Source organism: Lynx rufus, unplaced genomic scaffold, assembly GCF_022079265.1.
Source record: "Lynx rufus isolate CCGP_SWC_20201006 ecotype Redwood Valley unplaced genomic scaffold, mLynRuf1.p SCAF_14, whole genome shotgun sequence".
NCBI classification, from domain to species: domain Eukaryota; kingdom Metazoa; phylum Chordata; class Mammalia; order Carnivora; family Felidae; genus Lynx; species Lynx rufus.
The window spans coordinates 22,715,848-22,737,730 of record NW_025814828.1 but is presented as its reverse complement, the minus strand read 5'-3'; the positions used below and the strand labels follow the sequence as shown (position 1 = coordinate 22,737,730).

General features: G+C 34.0%; 1 pseudogene; it reads right to left on the bottom strand.

Moving 5' to 3' along the window:
• Positions 1–14,778: 14,778 nt before the first annotated feature.
• On the bottom strand, positions 14,779–15,268 carry LOC124509213 (nuclear transport factor 2-like; annotated as a pseudogene).
• Positions 15,269–21,883: the final 6,615 nt, after the last annotated feature.

Sequence of the window (21,883 nt, the reverse complement as noted above, 5' to 3'; positions counted from 1 at the left end):
AGGCAATAATTACGGTGAATCTCTTCCTACAGGTTAAATCCTGTGGTCCTCTCTTAGAAATGTACATTCAGTGACCCTTCAGTAACAAGACCATGAATTAAATTAGGAAGAGAAACTAAGTCTCTAAAATGGTGTTACTTTTTCGAAGTCAACCATAGTGACTAAATTGGATTAGAATCCTAGTGCCTTGAGCACCAGTCCAGAGCTATTCCCAATCTACCTCATGATCACAAAATTCAAGGTTTCAATTTGACATTTATTTTCTATTGTGGATATTGATTTCCTAGGGAAAAAAATGAAATGTGCTGTTGTGGTCCTGTGTGCTTTATTGACCATGTAAACTCTAATTGACTAAGAAGGCTTATGTACTATCCTTTAGTTTGTATATTACTGCAGATTTATTTCAATAAGCTTCTTCAGTGATGGCTGATTGCAACTACATATATTAATAAACAATACTACTAATATACTAACAGTTATTACAGATTTACTGTTTTATATGCCTGCCTTAGCTCAAATAAAACCGTCAGTGTATTTTATAGTACTTCGTGAGGAGTTTTATAATTAAGCTCATGTGTAAATGGAGAGAGGCATGACAATGGAATGTAGTCCTGAAATCCTTCAACTTTTCCAGACTGCAGTGATAAGCACAGAAGCCAAAGAATGCTACTAGAAATATTTATGACCAAGTTACAAATGATACCTTTTGTTTAATATTTTTCTAAAAATGTAATATTTTGGTTAAGTTAATGCTGGAAGCCGAGCTCTCCCAGCCTGAGTGGCAGGGCCCGGGCTGTGGACGGATTGGTGACTGCAGGGCGGCCCACGGACAGCGAAGCTTCTTGTACTCCCGCTTATAGGTAATTCGGCCTTAAAAGTACCTGGGGTAGTGTCTGCTGGGGAATGGCCCTCGGGAGGCCCCCTGGGAAGAGAAGCATTAGGGAAGAAAATAAGGTTCCACCAGAAATTGTGCGGCCTTACCATCCCCTTGCCATCCCCCATGGAGACTCCTTGCCATCCCCCATGGAGACTCCTCTACTTACAGGAAGGATAGCCTCATGCCTTTGCCAGCAAAGAGGGCCTGTAAAGGAGAGACATACGGATTTGAAAGCCCCACTCTGGCTACTAAGGAGTGTATCTCTGGGCACGGGTGACTTCAACCCCTAGGCCCACCTGGCCCCCCGGAGGCATTCCAGATGATGACTGAACCTAGTCGGTTAAGCTGCAGAATGGTTCATTGGTTCCTAGGTGCATGGTCTCTCTGAGAATGTATTAGGCATGGATTTCTAAGGCCCTCTTTCTTGGCCCCCTTCCTGGCACCTTGGACCCAGGTGAACACTTTTGTTCTTCAAAACCACGAATGGTTCAGGGAAACAACTAAGAGGTCATGTTAGAGAAAACAATCATGTTATTCCTTATTGGGTGATTATACAAAGGAACAATTTTTAGAATTGGGTAATGCCAGAAAACATAGACGACGTATGCTACCAGGAAATCACTAGCAAATATAATGCCACGTTTGCTACAATAAATCGGCCAGTTCAACACACTGCTGTTGACTGTGTCCATTTTTATTTTAGTTTTTTTATTTTAGTTTTGTTTTAGTTTCACTTTTTCGCTGACGCCGTTCATCCTTTGGGAACCTCTGGACCTGCTGGAGCTGGACTCTGGCAAGTTATAAAATTTTTTCATCCTACCCAAGTTACTAAAGACTCAAAAGGTATTACGTATCTCTTCAATATTTCTTATCTTCATATTCATTTAATACTAGCTTAGTTAATTTTTCCTGTGTACTGATTATTCTGAGCAACATGGGTATGATTTAGTTTGCTGTGATATGCTAAATTAACCATTCCTGGCTACAAACAAAATTAATTTCGTGTAAACACATTTTTGAGAGGGAGCTAATACTAGCCACTAAATGGAGACAAAGATGAATCCCCTTATGATTTTCCTAGTCTCTGCTGACAATATCCCCTGCAGTAATACACAAACCTCATGGAAAAATGATTTTGTTACTCTGTGGAATCTTCATTGTTGCCCCTTGCTTTATGTCCCCCAAAGCTGTATTAAATGCATAAGTAGGAATAGGATATAAAAGCAATGAAATAATGCATATATTGGTTTTAGATATTTTAAGCTACAACCTGAATATGACAATCATGATAAATTCCCTTCCTGTTATAAACTATGTATCAGACTTTGAATTATAAAACAAAATAGGGCATACAAAAGAAACCTTTTTTTTTTAAGTTTTTTTTTTTTTTTTTTTTTTTTTTTTTTTTTTAAATAAACCTTAACTCAATCAGTCTACATTGCCGGGATTCCTACTGAATTGTATGCTTCAGGTCTGTCTATTTCATTGAATATCATTAAATGACACAGTATAATTGACATTTTTAGGGCACTCCAGTCAACAGCAGAATACACATTTTTCCCCCTAATTCCGCAAGGAGCATATATCCAGATAGGCCATATCCTGGGCCATAAAACTAACCTCAAAAAATGTAAATGGATTAAAACCATATAATGTACGCTCCTTATTTGAAAAAAAATAAATAAATAAAAGTATGCTCTTTGACCATAATGGAGAGAAACTCAAAATGAATGATAGAAACAGAAAAATCTCAAACACTTACAAATAAGATGACATACTTTAAAAAAATTTTTTTAATGTTTTTTATTTTTGAGAGAGAGAGAGAGACAGATCACGATCAGGGAAAAGGCAGAGAGAGAGGGAGACATAGAATCAGAAGCAGGCTCCAGACTCTGAGCTGTTGGAACAGAGCCCGACACGGGGCTCAAACCCACAGACGGTGAGATCGTGACCTGAGCCGAAGTCGGACGCTTAATTGACTGAACCATGCAGGCACCCTAAGATGACATACTTCTAAATATTTTATGGGTCAAGGAAGAAGTCTCCAGAGAAGTTAAAAAAGTACATCAAACTAAATGAAAATGAAAATGCAAGATATCAAAATTTCTGGTATATAGCTAAAGTAATGCTGAGCATAAAACCCATAGCACTAAATATTTGCGTTACAAAAGAGGAAAAGTCTTAAACCACTAATCCACACACCCACTTCAAGTAACTAGAAAAGAACAAAATAAATCCAAAACAAGCAGAAGGAAAGTGATAAGAGTAGAAATCAATTAAATGGAAAAAAAAAAAAAAAACCAAAACAGTAGAGAAAAGCAATGAAACCAATTGCTGGTTTAATGAGAAAATCAATAAATTTTTTAACCATAAAATGGAGAGGACAAGATTTATGAACATTAGGAATGAGACAGTAGATACATCATTACAGATGGGTAGGGGGATACTGTGTACAACTAACAAACTCTGGGCAGGATCAGTATGCAGGAAACTTCTAAACTCTGATTAAATATATTACAGAAGATCTAAGGAAATGAAAAGATATGCCATGTTCATAGATTGGAAGACTGACCGTTATTAAGATGTCAGTTTTCCCTAAATTGGTATATAGATTTAACACAATTAAATTAGAGTTACTTAAACACATACACCCGTAAGTACTAACAGACACTAAGTTATCAGTGTTTTCCTTCCTGCCATTTCTAATGGATCTTTTCTCACTTTCTTTTTTTTTAATTAACTTCTCCATGATGATTATTAAATTATCTTCTATAGCCATGGCAAGCAAAGGTGGTTTCTCAAATGCACTGTTTTGTTTTCTCAGAGTTTTTAAATTTTCATGCACCAAAATTTAGCTCATGCTAATATCCCTCTGGCAGGATTTCGTACAGTGAGGAAATGGGCAGAAGACGTGAATAGACACTTCAGTTCTCATTTAAACACTTCTCATAGGTGCTCCCCTAGCATGTTTGACTTAACTGCTGTTAGATTTATCACATTATATTGACTTACTCGACTGTTGTGGTACAAAACTCTTTGGCTATTTTTTGTGATTCTTGATTCAGGTTTCATTCATTCCTTCATCCAATAACTGTCTTCTCTTTGCCCACATATGTGCTGTGCAATACCAAGATTTACAATACCCTTCTTAAGTTACTCATTCTGCTGTGATTTACATGTTGGTTTGATCATGATAGGAAGTTCATTTGTATTTTGGTCTTATTTGCTTAAAAATACAGCAAATTCTTCTACTAATTTTTTCATATAATTAAGGCCAATGGAATATGAACGTAATTGGCAAATATATATAACTTAATCCTTTGTTCAACAAATATGCATTGAATAAGCCACTATGTACCATATTTTTTGAAACGCATTGAAGAACATTTATCTGGTTTGTGTTTTCATGGAGCTTAATAAATGATATTGACCAGATTTATAGAATTTTTTTCTGTCTTTGATATACACAATCAACATTATAAGAAAAATGCTTTAATGATATTCATACATTGGACAAACACAGTTTTAATAGTACAGCTGCCCTTAAAAGATATGTTGTGCCTCAAATGACCATTTGAGCAAGAAATTTTAATGAAAAATATGCTTAACTTATTTTGTACAGTTTTCACCCTTGTGAATATTGAAAAATAGGGATTCATGTTTATCAATGAATATAATTTTGAGCCTCATATCTTTTGCAGTTCTAGAATGTGTTAATTGCTAAAGTTTTGATATTTTAAGGTTCATGATAGCATTTTAAACAAGTGATAGCAGAAAAGATTGACAAAATCATAAAATGGTTTTATCTGTAGCTAAAATTATTCTGATTGGAAGACTTATCAAAATATACTGATCTCTTAGTATTACCATTTCAACTACACAAGGCTATTTGCATTGAACATGGGGGAGCAGAATCAGCTTCAAGTCAACCTCTTAAATTTACTGAATAGAAATACTTTTAGGAGTATTACCCTAATACTATCTAACAAGTATTTTTTTGTTTGTTTGTTTTTAGGATATTAGAAATGTGTTTCTTTTTTTTTTTCTCCTGGTTTATTCCATAGTATACATCTTTGCTATAATTATGTTGATTTTGTTTTACATTTTATGTATCTGTTATTTACTGAGAACTGTATGTTCTAGGGGATAGCCAGAACCACTATTTATATACCAGCTGGGATGTACTTTTAAATTCCCCTTGAAGGTCTTACTCAGTTCTGCATCTCTATAGCTTTATTCACGAGTGGCCAATATCTCTTTTGGGTGTTTGGTCCAAGAATAGATTCTCAAGTTATTGCTTTTAGCTGTAGTTAGATAAAACTACTCAGCAATATTTTAAAGGAAGACAGTGACAGTGTAATATATAAGTGAATTAAATTATATACATTTTTGTTAAATAAGCAAGGTGTGATTTATTTATTATATTGTGCATTCTTTCTAATATTTGGATTTCTAATGCCTTAATAAGAATAGAGAATGAAAATATAAATCCAAAACCTCAGTTAGGTCTAAAGTTTCCCTACTGTATTTCTGCAAATGCACAACCAAATCTCTGAATCTTTTGTACTAACATTAGGGGCTCATTTCTATCTATCACTGAGGGTTTTTATTTCTCAAAATTAATCTGGATAATTTTCTCCAAAAAGCGCTATGATACATTTATGATGGGTTTGCTAAAAAAAAAAAAAAAAAAAGGTAGCCTGCATATTTGTCTACTTTGCCAAAACATCTGAAAAGGCCACACTGGGGTACATAGGTTTAGAAGACTTTGCTACACACTTTAGCAACCTCTGAACTGTCAGATTATGAAGTTTCCAATAACTGAGTGTTTAATATAACTAACTGGGTATTATATGGAGGTGTTGAATCACTATATTGTACATCTGAAGCTAATATTACACTGTATGTCAACAAACTTGAATTAAAATAAAATCCTTTAAAAAATCAAATAAGTGACTCTTGTTACAGATAACTGATTTTCTATCATTATCAAAACACATACATAGTTTCCACCCCCTTCGAAAAGTTACCAAATAAAATTGTGATTTTCTAGACTTGAATAATCTGAGATTGCTTGTGTTGTAGCAACATGATTACATGTATATGGTAGACCCTGAGGATGGTGTGTTATATTTATTTTATTTCCAATACCAAGGAATATAAATATTTTAAGTGGAATGTGCAGTTAATCTTTTTATAATAATCTGTCATAGGAAACTCTTTTCCAATCTCTAAATAAGTACACTTATGTAGATGGATATAACACACATACTAACAGAAACATATGTTATATGCATAGGATAAAAAGCATATGAAATTATAAACATTAAGGTTTTCCACTGTGCTTCACTATAAGGATCCTTATCTCCTTTCCTAAAAGGTATTACCATTTTCTGTAGATACCTGTAACGGAGGACACTCTATAGCAGCATGTGGAATTCTCCCTAAATCTTTTTTTTTTTTTTTTAGGTTTTATTCTGTTTCATTAAATGGATGCACATAAGCTTTTAATCATTCTTCAGGTGTTGGACATGCAGGTTGATTTTCGCTGTTGAAATCGATATAAAAATTTAAACGATATTATAATTCTTGTCATCATTTTTCAGTAAGAGGATGGGGTAATTCCCCTGCAAAAACTTGCAGGGTCAAGGAGGTTCTGGAGTTTAAATTTTCTTGAACATTAAAAATTGGCCTCCAAAAAGGTTAAAGTTATTAAGGTACTCAACAAGTAGTTTTAAAATGGTTGGTTTTTCCACACCATGTGCCAAATCATTTTACTTTTTATAATCTTATAGTTGAAAAAAATGTTGCTTGCATTTCTTTAAGTTAAATGTCTTTTATATTTTTAGTCATTTGTATTTTTCTTTTCTTAACTGCCTGATTGTAAATTTTCCACTTTTTTCTTACTTGATATATTGTGTTTTTTTTATACATACATGCACATATTCACAAACATGGTGCTTACATTTGAAAGTACTTGGAATTTTATGACAAGTTTAAATATTCCGGGCTCTTTAGTTTCTCTAAATTTTCATGAAATTATTCTAGTGTTTTTTCTCATTAGGCATGATGCTTTCCTTGATTTTCAATATAGATACAATTATTTTTGAAAATGAAGACTTGGACATATTTATCTACCTGTTCCAAGTTTTATCCTTAAACAGCATAACTAAGTCCTGGAGATCTAATGCCCAGCATAGTGATTATAGACAACAATACTGTATTACAAACTTCAAAGTTGTTAAGAGACTAGATCCTAATTGTTCCCACTACAAAAGAGAAATGGTAATTATGTGACATGATAGAGGTATTAGCTAACTCTACAGTGTTAATCACATTGCAATACATAAATGTATCAAATCAACACATTGTATATCTTAAAGTTATACAATGTTATATGCCAATCATATTTTAATAAAAAAAAGTCAGGACTGAATATTATTCTGTGTATATTTTTAATGCAACATGCTAATCATACATTTTTTTCCCTCTGATCTAATTAAATTATATATATATATATATATATATATATATAAAATATAGGATGTGATATATTGTAATGTATATTACTTTATATATATATATATATATATATATATATATATATATATTTACTAGACTTGCCTATTTTGAACCACCCTTGTATTTCTGTCATTATTCATTCATACCATCAATATTTATTATGTGCCTAAAGTGTGGCAGGTATTTTCTGGGATGCTAGAGACTCAAAAATAAACAAAACATGTAAAATCTTTGCCCTAAAGTTATATAGTTATTTTAAAATACCAGTGTGTTCTCTTTTTTAACACCGGATTTCTTACCTGAGTATTGATTTTAATAAATCATATTCATTTGAATTTTGTTATCAGTATTATTCTGACATCAAAAAATATTTTTAAGCTTCACCTGAATTACTGCTCTGGAAAATTTTAAATTGCATTGGAATTCGATTCTTGGTTTGAAATTACTTACTATGAGACCATCTGGGCCTCTCAGTTTTTAGTGAGGTTTTTTTCTCAAATAGTTTAGAATTAATCTGCTTGAAATTACTGGCTTGTTTAGATTTTCCATTTCTTCTGGGACTAATTTTGGTAATTTATGTTATTTCTGTAATACAATACATTTAATCCTGGTTTTCAGAGAGTTTTACACAAATTATTCTAAAGAATTTTGATACATATGTTTTAAGTTCCTTTCTGGTTTTTTTCTTTCCTCATTTTTAATTTTGCTAGCATAGCAAAATTTTTCATGTATTAATCTAGTATCATTTTATCACTTAAAATGTATAAACTAACTAGTTTTGAAGTTTTAATAATACTACTGATTTAAGCCTTTAAATTTTTACTTTGTTATTTCCGTCTCCATATGTGGGGATGTTTTTCCCAAAATTTTTAACATTGAAAATGCAACAATTAAAAAAAATTTCTTATTTGGGAATATATGAGTTTAAGACTCTGGAATTTTTTTTTTTTTTTTTTTTTTTTTACTAAGGTTAGGTTTAGCATTATCTGTTTTTAAAACATATGTCCTCTTGGGCGCCTGGGTGGCTTGGTCGGTTAAGCATCTGACTTCGGCTCAGGTCACGATGTCACGGTCTGTGAGTTCCAGCCCCGCGTCGGGCTCTGTGCTGACAGCTCAGAGTCTGGAGCCTGTTTCAGATTCTGTGTCTCCTTCTCTCTCTGCTCCTCCCCTGTTCATGCTCTGTCTCTCTCTGTCTCAAAAAGAAATAAACGTTAAAAAATTTTTTAAAAAAAATATAAAACATATGTCCTTTATCATTATTATGTCTATATTGTGTAGTTTTGCTTTGTAGTTCACCTTTAAGAGTTGTACAATAGTGTTTTACCTGTAATTTTTAAGTATTTTGAGATAATTTTAGATTTTCTTTCCTCAATTTTAAATATTACTCCATTGTAGGGGCACCTGGGTGACTGAGTAGGTTAAGTGTCCGACTTTGGCTCAGGTCATGATCTCACAGTCCGTAAGTTCGAGCCCCATGTCGGGCTCTGTGCTGACAGCTCAGAGCCCGGAGCCTGCTTCCGATTCTGTGTCTCCCTCTCTGCTCTTCCCTCACTCGCGTTTTCTGTCTCTCTCTCTCTCTCTCTCTCTCTCTCTCTCTCTTTCTCTCTCCTCTCTCAAAGAATAAATAAACCTTAAGAAAAATTTAAATATTACACCACTGTGGTTGGAAAATATGGCCTTTTTTACTTCCTTAAATATATTGTAATTTCCTTTGTGATCTAACATATGCTCCATTTTAGCAGTTGCCTTATCCTGTGGTGCCCGGTTCGTATCCCTCAGACTCTACTGTTTTCATTGTGCACCTTTGATCTTCCAGCTGCAAGTGTCCATATCTCTCTGACACAGAGTTTTTCTGAAATCGTAGAAGCCTATCCTGTTCCCGTGAGTAGTCCAGAAGCTCTGAATTTACACATGCCCCACAACTATCAACCGAGGACTGCTGGGGTATGGCATATAAATAAATACCCTAGCTGCCTCCTTCCCTGGGGTGGATAAATTTGGTCATATTTTATACCATTTCTCAGAGTTTTTCCTGTATGATTAATCTGTGACAGGTAGTTTAATTATGCACCCTTTATGGGATGCTTTCCTTTCACTGTATAACTTTTCCTTACTTGTGTTTCTTATTTCCTCTAATAAACACATTTTACTGGAATTCTTGTCTTAAGACTTACATCTGGGAGAATTCAAAATAAGACAGAACTAATTGTATTACTACATTTTTTTTCCTGTTAGATTATATGGTAAACTACTCAAGAAGATTATGTGACTTATTCATTACCTATTCATGGTAGTTTAAAATCTGTTTCTCCTTCATGGTTTCCCTTAATTTTGTTCTTGCACTCTGCATTTCATATTTTAAACATTTTGTTATTGAGTAACTAAATATTAATCCCAAAATTTTATCAGTGTCAGCAGTGCTCTTTATAACATGCCCTTTCTTTTCTTCTTTAAGAATTCTAGCATTAATACCATGACACAGGTTGGTTCATACTTTTGCCCTTGAATCATTTCATTTATTTTTTATCTATTAAAAATTTTTTTAACGTTTTTATTTATTTTTGAGAGACAGAGAGAGACAGAACGTGAGCGGGGAGAGGTAGAGAGAGAGGGAGACACAGAATCCGAAGCAGGCTCCGGGCTCCGAGCCATCAGCACGGAGCCCGATGCAGGGCTCAAACTCACGAACTGTAAGATCATGACCTGAGCCAAAGTCGGACGCTTAACCAACTGAGCCACCCAGGCACCCCCTACCTTTAGATCATTTTAGATATACCCATTAGATACAGCATATATTTGCTAGTGTTGTTTTTATCCATTCAACCTGTTCCTTTCAGTATGTGAACTTTTACTGCATTTCTGCTTACAGATATACAAATATTTGACCTTAGTTCTCTTATTTTTTTTTATTAAACACTTCCTTTGTTTTCTCTCTTCTGCTGTGTGAATTGTGTGTGGGTTTCTTTCTTCTAGTGTTTAGCTTTATAACCTTACATGACATATGATGAATTTTGAAGGATGGAAAAACCTTTCCTCTACACATTGACAAGGGGTGAAAGTCCTTCCATAAAGAGAGATTAATGTGTGCACTTGCACAGGAGGCGAAAGTTGTTCTAGGGAGAATGAGAGTATGTACCACCTTAATGAAACACTAGTCCTTTCTCTGCTACTGTCTTTTAGGGGAGAGAAGAATTACTTGAAGGAAAACACTGTAATGGGGCGCTTGTATTTTTGGCATTTAAATTCTTCATGCTTGAAATACCTTAAAATATCAAATTCTCCACTTTTCAACCCTTTAAAATAGTGCATTAAATTTGTTCAAATTCAAGTGCTTCTAGTTTTGAAAAATTGGTTTTTTGATGATTCTTGTTTTCACTTTGGGTTGAGAGGCTGTGGGTATTAATAATCATTGGCATGATGTCTGTCAAGTTACTTGTCAGTGCTTTTCCAGATAAGTATAATTTTAAAAAAATGATACTAGTGATATCTAATACATACTATTTACTATTAAACACTGGTCCCTGTTATTTATATGTAGTAACTCACTTAACCCTTAAGAGTTAAATGAGGATAATACTACATGCAACTATGAGTTGCATATTAATACCACTGTAAATTTATATCTGAAAAAATTGAGTAGCAGAGGCTGTGTATCCTGCCCAGAGTTTCACATCCCTTAAATAGCAGACCCAGGAGTTGATTTCATAATTCATTGTACTTGGCTACTGAACTTTTAACCACTTTTTAAGCATGACACTACATACACTCAGATAAGAGTCATCTTTTAAGACTACATATCTGGGAGTATAAAATATTTTATTGTACTCTTTCTGTTTCTTATATCCAAAACCTGGATAAGATAAATGAAACAAATGGCAGAAGACTATGAAAGGTGGAGAAGAGACTGTCTCAGCTAGGGCTCTTGGTATTCTAGAAGAGAGTCAGAGCTGAGTCCTCTGGAGATTTTTTAACCTTCTGTGTATGCCACCTTGAGTGTCAGAGAAGTTCTCAACTCAGAAATGCCAGCAGGTACTGAGAAAAAAGCAAAGAACAATGAAAAAGTGGAGTAAGTCTGTTTTTTCTGGGGAGAAGACTGGAGCGCAGTGGTTCTCAACTGGGAGTGATTTGGTTCCCAACGGAACGTTTGGCAACATCTCTAGACATTTGGGGTGATGACTTTTGGGGTGGGAGAGCTCTACCGGCATCTCGTGTGTAGAGGCCAGGAATGTTGTTCAGGATTCTACAATGCACAGGGCAGCTCCCCAAGGCAAAGAATTACCCAGCCCAAGTATCAAAAGTGTCAAGGTAGAGAAATCCTGCTCTGAGCGGTCCAAGCAGGCACCAGCAAACTATGGCCCTGTTCACCAAACCCAGCTCACCACCTGTTTTTGTAAATAATGATTCACTGGAACTTTGCTTGTGTATAATACATATGATGTGTGTATATGTGTGTGTTTGTGAGAGTGACAGAGGGAGAGAGGGACTTATTATGGACAGTTTTAATAGGGATCGTTTTTGTTCAAAATAACAAGTAAAAGGATTAGCATTTAAGCAGAATCTTCTTGCAATGTACAGAAGACTGAAAAGGGGGCCAAGCCTTTACTCTGTTTTTTTGCTGAACTGATTTCACTGAGATCTGGTGGCAATGTTGTTTTCCTGATCAGCATACTCTGGGGGAAAGAGACTCTGCTGTAGGCCTTGTGCTATTCCGTTACACTTCTCTGCTCAGCTGTTTCTCTTTGCTTTTGCAGATGTACTAATAAAGTATGTAAGAAATAGCAATAGACAATCTCTGTAAATGAATATTACTAAGGAAAATATTTGGCAGGAAAAATGAAATTATATTTTGAAGTTAGTATTTTCAGTAGAATTTATTACTTCATTATGCTTTCACTGTAATTTCTACAGAGTACTACTTTAGTGATACTTAACATATGTATGAACTGATGACACATTGCAAATTCCTCATGAAGATTTTCTCATAGCATTATAATTATTCTGTCTTCAAGATATATATTAATTACACAGGTGAAAATAGTAACTTGATGGTAGAGAAACCTGACAGATACCTCTTTAACCAAGTGATCAAGGTTAATATCATCAGTAATAAGATATATCAACATCATGAACCCCTTGATATGATGTAATGAGAAGAACTCACTTTTGCTTCTGTAGCATTCTGGCAAAAAAAAATGTCTTAAGTGGAATTCATCCTGAAGAAACATCACACAAATCCAAAGTGAGGGACATTCAACAAAGTAATTGGCCAGTTCTCTTCAAAAGTGTCAAGGCCATGACACTTCTCAGTTTGGAAGACATGACAACTAAATGCAAAGTGCCATTCTAGATTGGATCCTGGAGTCGTGAAAGGACATTAATGTGACAATTGGTGATACTTGATGAAATTTTGTAGATTACTTAGTAGTATTTTACCAGTGATAATTCCCAGGTTCCGGCAATAGCATTATGGTTTTATAAGATGATAATATTTGGAGAAGCTGTAAAAAGATAAAGGAGCTCTGTGTATTATATTTACAACTTCTTTTGGTGATGTATGTTTTGTGTTTTATTCCATCAAGTCTAACACAAATTAGTGGCTCCATAAAATCTTGAATTAATAAATATACATCCATTAGTTTCATCTTAAATTTTATTTATCTGTACTTTCTTTTAACCATTTGTTTCCTGATACTGGATCATGCTTTCACCTACATGGAAGCCAATTATTGTTTTCTTACACAGAAACCTGCAAAATCCCACTACCCAATTGTGTCTACATGTTTTTTCAAAGACTCTATTGATACTCCACATTTTTCGCTAGAAGACATGGCACAGATAACACCAGAACTATCAGGGCCTGATTTGAAATGCTAGCCTATAATTTTTAGTTATTCATTGAACTCATGAACCTGCACTAGTAATTGGAATATACATTTATATACTTTTAAAATATTAAAACCTTAGCTCTTTAATTTGTTTTATCTTTGTTTTCTTTCATTTGTATTGAAGCGTTTTGACTACAGCACTCAGATAAGTCATGAATTTATTTTTAAAGGTGTCATAGTGTTTGAACTTTCCATATTTCCCCTCATTTAAAAGGTACTTACAGTAGATACATACGATACAAGTAATTTCACATGCCTCATGTGAAAATCTCTGCTTCTGTGCATTCCAAATTTGCATAGTTAAGAGAAATAAAAATTATTTTCCTTTTATAATCTGGATAAATATCATGGCTATTCCAAAAATATTTGGTGATATCATTGTTTGAAGCCTCTGGGTGAAGCAAATTAATTGTAAGGTGGTTATCCTTTGCATTAAAAATATCCCGACCTAAAAATCTTGTTATTTGGAAGCAGCCAAATCTATTGTTATGTGGGTGTTGATATCAGTAGCTCCATATTTAAATAGAAATTAACTTGAAATTAAATTAAAGCATTTTGCTCGCAAGATCAGAACAAAACTCAGCACTACCTCCCTGGAATCAATAATTTTCACATAGCTACATTTATCATATTAAAAAAGATGTTAATAAAGCTAATATTATAAATGAACGAGCTCCCCTTCTAGAATTTTCCTAAAATGAAAGGTGCCTTAGTAAAATTAATTATATTAGAGTTGTAGTGAAGAGTAAGCTTGAACATGTTATTATTATGGTGAAAATGATGGATCTAGTATGCTGACATAAAAAATTCTTAAATGAAATAAGTTAACTTTCACCAAGAGAAATCGCCTCATAGCCCAGTAGGATGACCGGCAGTTAGGTATGCATACATGAGCCAACCCACTTTAAAGATTGTCATCCAGGAGGTGATTTCTGTTGTGGAAACTGATTTCAATTATATGCTCTTAAAGTATCCATCTATGAGAATTTCATTTTATGTTTTTTAAGTTTATTTAATTTGAGAGAGAGCACGTGTGAGTGGGAGAGGGGCAGAGGGAGAACCCCGAGCAGGCTCCACACTGCTGGCACAGACCCCAGTGCAGGGCTCGATCCCATGAACCGTGAGATCATGATCTGAGCCAAGACCAAGAGTGGGACACTTAACCGACTGAACCAGCCAGTCACTTCTATGAGAATTTTATCTTATTTGTTAAGAAAATTTTCATCATTTTGTTGTATCATGAAGCATTGAAACATCCAAACAAATCAATATGTGGGTGGTGAGGCAGCTGCTTTCTCCTTCACTTCTTTGGGTTCCTAGAACAACTTGTCAGTAGATTCTTTTTTTAAAAAAGATGACCTTTTGTGTTATTCAAGTCTTTAGGCATGTGCTGGTACCACACAAACTTCTGTCAGATGCAGCGAGCTAGCATCCAGGTATCATGCACAACAGCTCAATAATAGCACACTGCATCTGCTCCCACTGCAGTGGGGCTCATTTGTTAACATTTGGAGCATCTGGAGGAGTAAGTATGGTATGGGAAAGAGAACGAAGGGGGAAACAGCATGAGTATGTGGCTGGGAGGAGAGAAGGTCGGCAGAAGTTGTGCAGCCTGAATATGTCATTGGTGCAAACTCAAGCATCCTTGACGTTCTTTAATAGGAACATCTGGTGGAATCCCATCATGAGGTCTTTATCAGCCTTGAGCTGGCCCGCAACCATGGTGATGATGCAGGTATGTGGCACAGGCCGATGATGCTGTGTCGTGATGTTGCGTCGTGATGCTGTGCTAGGTTTTCTGAAACAGAAGGGTAGACGATTTCTCCACAATGGTAGCTTTCTCTTGGGATTTCTGTCCTTCCCACCTAAGGCATGGTGCGTCAATATAAATTGCACCTAGTTACATTCTGTCATTATCAAGTAACTGGTAGTAATGTTGAATGAAGCTGGATCCAGTCTGTTCCCAGATTGGCTTATTTCCCATTCTGGAGCATCAGCTGGCCTCATTGAGATCCCAGGAGATGGCGTGATGTCTGCAGTGACAGTGGCAACCCAGCATGATCTGCAAGGGGAATCTTAAATACTGATGTCGGTGTAATTAAAATAACTTCTAACATAAAATTGAAAAGAAATTTATTTAGATCAAGCAAGCTTATAAATAATTAGATGGATTTATATAAATCCCGGTTGCTATTAAACTGTGACACAGTTTTTGATTAAGACATTTGTCTGATGGGCCTTAAAATGACTTCCCAAATTCAAGGCTTTTCCTTACTTTTTATTATGGTATACCAAAGTTTACAAGTTTAATGTTACAGTTCTGTCAAGTTTTTCTCCCTAGGATTATATAGTGCACATGTGTTTTGTTCTTGTTCTCGTTTCCATTTTACTGTTGTATCCCAAAGAACAAACAGAAAAAATGATAACATGGAAGATTCAAATCCATATATACCATATATTAAATATAAACAGACTAAATACTCCATTTTAAAAGTCAAAGGTCGTCAGAAAACATCAAAATAATCTTAAAAGTGAACTGCATGGCCTATGGAAAAGAATGGGGAAAAATGTACAATGTGACAGTTAAGCAGAGAAAAGTTGATTTGTTATTCTTATATTGGACACGGTAGATTTAGGTGAAAAAATAGGCTTATTTCGATATAATAAGAGGCTAAATCCAAGAGAAAGATAGAAACACCCTAACCTTATATTTAGATAACAATATAGCCTCATTTTACAAAGCAGAAAGTGACAGAACTAAAAGGAGATACAGACAAATAATCACAGTGTGAGAAGTTAATTCACCTATCTCTGAAACTAAGAGAAAAACAAGGGGAAAAAAAACCAAAAATAGCCCGTCTTATCATCTGGGCAATTCTTTCTGAGATCTTGTCCCTTCAAATTCTGTGTTCAAACAAATGTCTGATAATTTTTCCAGTTTTTCTAGATTTCCTCAGCAGGATGGTTATGCTGTAAAAGGCCATTCTGTCACTGCTGGAAGCAGACATCTTCATAAACACAGTGTATTTTTTTTGTGGCATGCTATAGTTTGTAGCTTTTTATCCATAAAGCCAATTAATTAAAAATTAGGAAAATAAACCATTTATTTTAGAGTACATGATCTTTACTAGCAGCAGATTTTTTTTCATAGTTTACTTAGATTCTTCCAATTAATTTTATTTGATTGAGCTAATAAGTGTTTCTTCATTCAGTATTCATGTAGTAGGTATAGTCCATTTGCTGGAGTTTCATTCTAGATCGATTACCTACTGGAAAAAGCATCAAGTAAATAAGGTCTGTTTACAGATATTTGTATGTATAGGTTCCTGTATTCACACATATTAATGAAACAAAATCATATGCTAGGGTTTAACAAAAATCTGAAAGAATTCAAGGAAATTGTATGAAAGGAATCATAATCTCTGATGAAGCTGTCAGCAGCATATGCAGATCTAAAGTTTGAACATGCATTCAATTCTATGTTGGAGCTCATCTGATCAAGGTAGACTGGATAAATCAGATCATCTCTCTCCTGAGAAACTAGAAAGAGAAGAAAGATTGGAAAACTAAGGAAGGCAAATAAATATTACACAGTAAAAATCCACAGAAGTGAATATAGCATTTTAAGTGGCTTTCATCTTGAGGGTCTGCAGATGCAGAGAGCTTACTTAGAGACTGGAAATTAAACAACACTAACTTCCAATAAGTTCACCAAGATACAGGGAGAACCAAGTTCAGGCATCACTGATCATTGTCTTTGTGTGGTGGGAGATGAGATAGATACAAATTCTGTGGGGTTTGGGTGGGACTCTGAAGGTTATGGTTTGGAAGCTGTAGTGAACCTGAAATCAACCAATTCTAACCAGGGACAAAATCCTGACTTTGAATCATTGGAATCTCTGATTAGATTAAGAATGTCTGAAAATGATAATGCCGTGCTGCTAGTTGCTCAGCCAGAGTAAAATTAAATTTGGATTATCTCTGTAATTTTCATATATTATTTCTGGCACACAAGTAAAAATGACTAGGAGAAGTATGAGAAAAAATGTGACTAAAACTCAACTGAGGGGTACTTAGCTGGCTTAGTGGAGTGTGCCACTCTTGATCTCACGTTTGTGAGTTGAGCCTCACGCTGGGAGTAGGGATTACTTTTAAAGCCTTAAAAAAAATAAGGGGAGGTGGGTGGGAGATGGGCTAGATGGGTGATGCGTATTAAGGAGGACTCTTAGTGTGATGAGGATCAGGTTTTGTATTTAAGTGATGAATCACTGAATTCTACTCCTGAAACCAATATTGCACTGTATGTTAAACTAAAAGTGAAATTAAAAAAAATTTTTTTACATAAATAAAAAATAAAATAAGAAACATTTTAAATACTTAACTTGTTTCAAAAGACTAATAAGCCCATTAAATGTAAACATAAATAGCATTTCTATTAAAATAACTGTATTTACCCAAACAAAACAAAATAAATAAAATTAAAAAATTAAAAAATTAAATAGAAATTATATAACAGACAGAAATAGATACACCAGATAAATAGAAAATAGAGCCATCAGATGTGCAATTTAAAAGGCCTCATATATCCAAAACATAAGAAGCATAATTAAGAACTGGAAATAAAAACAGTAGGTTTTGTTTTATGTATTTGAATTTTGTTTATAGGGTACCCAAATATTTAGGTTTGTAATATGCCTGTTAAATGAATCCTTTAATCACAATAAAACATCCCTTATTTCCAGTTATATTCCTTTATTAAAGTTTATTTTGTCTAGCATCAGCGTACCCAATCCAGCTTTCTTATGCTTGTGTCAATGTTTGTTATATCTTTTTTTATACTATTATTTCATACCGAACCATATCTTTAAATACAAGTTGTGTGTCATATAAACAGCATATAATGGACTTAGTTTTTGTTATTTTTTTCTTATCTAGTCTGACAGTCTGCACTTTTAATTCGAATGTTTAGGTCTTTTTACATTTAGTTACTATTAATATTGTTTGCTTTAAATTTGACCATCCTGCCCTTCATTTTTCATGTCCTCTTTTTGTTTCTGTTCTTACTTTTGTATGTACTTCTATGTTTATTGAACATGTTTTACTACTTATATTAAGTTCCTCTGTTGGGTTTTTATCTGAGGTAGTTTAAAACATGTCCACACATGCTTTGACATGTTTTTGTTTCAATAGATGAATTTTATGGCTCTTCCCAGAATTCTGGGTCAACCTCATGACTATTTATTTTTTTCTTTAGAAAAATAAAAGTGGTACATTTTATTTATTTATTTGTTTATTTATTCACTTATTTATTCTTAACCTCATGACTCTATAATCAATAGAGTGCAACAGTTGTGTTGCTATATAAAGTTCCAGGCTAAAATTCCAATCAGCTGCAGTTACCAACTGCCACAAATGGAGGGCGCCATCTTGGCCGTCCTCTCAGTGTTCTTTCCACGTATTTCATTGGTTCTCAGTCGCCATCACACATGTCACTTCCCTTTAGCCAGAAGAACTTCCTGTAGCAACGTGAATTGGCTTCTCAAGAGACGAATTGACTCAGGCTTGTTTATGTGCATGTATCTTATTTCATTATCAATTTGGAAGGATAATCTTGCTTAATATAAAATTCGACATTGATGGTTATATTTTTTCTTTGGCTCTGGTTGTAATTCTACGTTGATGCTATTGAGAAGGCAGCTATCTTCTCAAAGCCCACAATGACATCTCGCAGATCGCCGCTTGGCTTCCAGAGGGAGGTTAGTTTCCTTTTAAATCATTGTTTACATGTTTGTAATATGTCCTTCTTTCTTTGGCACGGTTGGTGTATATGTCAAATATATAGTATGCTAATACTTTTCAAAAATTTATAGCTGTTTTACAATCAAAAGTACTTAATTTGTATAAAGTGATTAATTTATATAAATGCAATAATCTAACAATGGTAATACATAAAGAAAAAGGGGGGAAAAGCTAGCATAAAAGTAACAAATGCAAAAAAAAGCAAATTTTCTTGATTTCTTATTAAAATGTATGTTTGAATAAATTATGTATAAATTAAAATAATTTAAGCATATTTGCATGCAAAATCTCAAAATATTAAAAGTTTTTTCCTTTTAATTATTGATCTGCTTCTAATGTTGACTTGGATGAGAAATTTTATGAATAGCCAAAACTTCCACTAAGGAAAATGAAGTGACACTTGTATTATCGGTAGCCAAAATTTTTATTTCTGTAATAATTATATAACATTTAGTATGCACAAAACATTTTATATACAGTAATTTGTATAAAATAACTCAAATAAGAATCAATGTAGTAACACAATTTATAAAACACAATTGAAAGTAAAATGGAAATATTCATATATGCATGTACTTAATATGTAATAATTTTGGTACTTCAAATAATAATTAAATGACAGCCTACTTAAAAAATAATATTTGTAGAAAACATGAAAGCATAAATACAAAAAATTATAAAATAACAAAAGAATATTAAGTATGCTTAATCTTTAATGTAAATTAAGTAATAAGATAGTTTTTATATTTTTATCTTAGTATCAGATTATGAAGGAACTTAAAATGTTATAGTGTTTTGGAAAGAAATTGGACACTGTTCTACAAATTTTATATTTCCATGCCCTTTCCATAGTTATTCCATTTCTAGATCTGGGTCTGACACAGCTACTTAAATTCATGTACTGGGAGGGGGGCTCTTGATGATAGAAGTTCTGGGGTCCCAGCTCCCTGTCTACCCAAACTGGCTTTCCCAGGCTCCCCTTCTGCTTTAGGAACTGACTACAGAAAGGCAGTAGGAGCGGGGAGGCTCCCAGATCCCAGAAGTGGGGGTGACCTGTCCCAAAAAGAAAGCCTAGTCAGCTGAGGCACCAGGATCCCCCTCAGGTCCAGACTGGACCAGGAGGGCTTTAAGCTGTTTCTGATTATACTGTGTTCCTTTATTCAACTGCAAAGAGAAAAAAAACTTAAAAAGATAAATTGTAGACCTTCAAATAAGCACACAAATATATAAATATATTATTTATGTAACTGTATACATATATTTGCATTTGCTCCTACATACCTTTGATTGCTCATCATGGTTTCTTTCTACAAAGGGAAATATATTTGCAATTTTTGCTAGTTTTGTGGTCAGTACATGTGGTATTAGTAACTAATGTGTAGGTCAAAGAAGTAGTCACATGATGGCATAATACTAAAGGTTATTTTGAAATATCTACAATCCTGCTTTTTGTCTCTTCAGAATTGCTTTTTGGGGTAATTTTATGTTAATTGATTGATACAATATGTGGTATAATTTGTCTTGCTTCCTTCATTTGGCATAGGCTTTTAGAGGTTCACCCATGTTCTGGCATGTATCAGAAATCAGTTCCTTCTCATTGCTGTTTTAGAATTCCATTGTATGGTTAATAACCATTTATTGTTTGCCTATTTATGAGTGATGGAGATTACAGTTCTTCCCAGATTTTGGATATTACGAATAAAGTGGCTATGAACACTTTTTTTTTTTTAGAAGTTTTTGTTGTATAGACATAAGCTTTCATTTCTCTTGGGTAAATACCTAGAAGTAGAGGGGTTGGGATCATACCATGGAATATGTTGAACTTTTTAAGAAGTTGCCTACATGTTTTCCAAGTTGTACCATTTTGCATTCCCGACATCATTCTGTGAAGTTCCAGTTAGTTGTCTCACATCCATGTCAACTTTTGCTTTTGTGACACTTTTAAAATTTAACTATTAGAGAAGGTTAGAATTGGTATTTGTGCATCTTATTTTTATTTCTCTGAAGACTTAAAGGCATTGGAAATTTGTTTATGTGCATATTGAATATTCTCTAGTGAAGTATTTACTAAAAATAATTGCCTGTGCATTTAAAGTTGTTTTTGGGGGCGCCTGGGTGGCTCAGTCATTTAATCATCTGACCCTTGATTTCAGCTCAGGTAATGATCTCGGGTTGGTGTTTCAAGCCCCACATTGGGCTCTGTGCTGACAAAGTGGAACCTGCTTGGAATTGTCTGTCTCCCTCTATCTCTGCCCCTCACCTGCTCATGCTCTCTCTCTCCCACTCTTTCAAAAATAAACAAACATTTAAGAAAATAAAGTTTTCTAATTATTGATTGGAATAATTCTTTATGTATTCTGGATTCAAGTCCCTTTTTCAGATATGTCTATTGTAAATATTTTCTTCAGGTCTGTGTGACTTGTATTCATTTCTTAACTTTAAGAAAGAGGAGAAATTTCTATATTTGATGAACTACATTTTATTTTTTTTATCCTAACAAATATTTTCCTATAGCAAGGATTGAAAGATTTTTTCCTATGTGTTTTATAGTTTGTGCTTTTGTATTGAGGTCTAAGAGCTATTTCAGGTTCATTTGTGTAGTATGAAATTCACATCCAAATGCATTTTTATATGAATATTCAATTTGTTCAATAAATATTGTAATAAATATTGCTACAATATTTATTGCAACAACTCTTCTTTCTTTCATTAGTGTCGCACCCTTGTCAAAAATTAATTGGCCATATTTGTAGACTTTTTATTCTGTTCCATCGTCTCCTTATGCTAGTACTACATACAA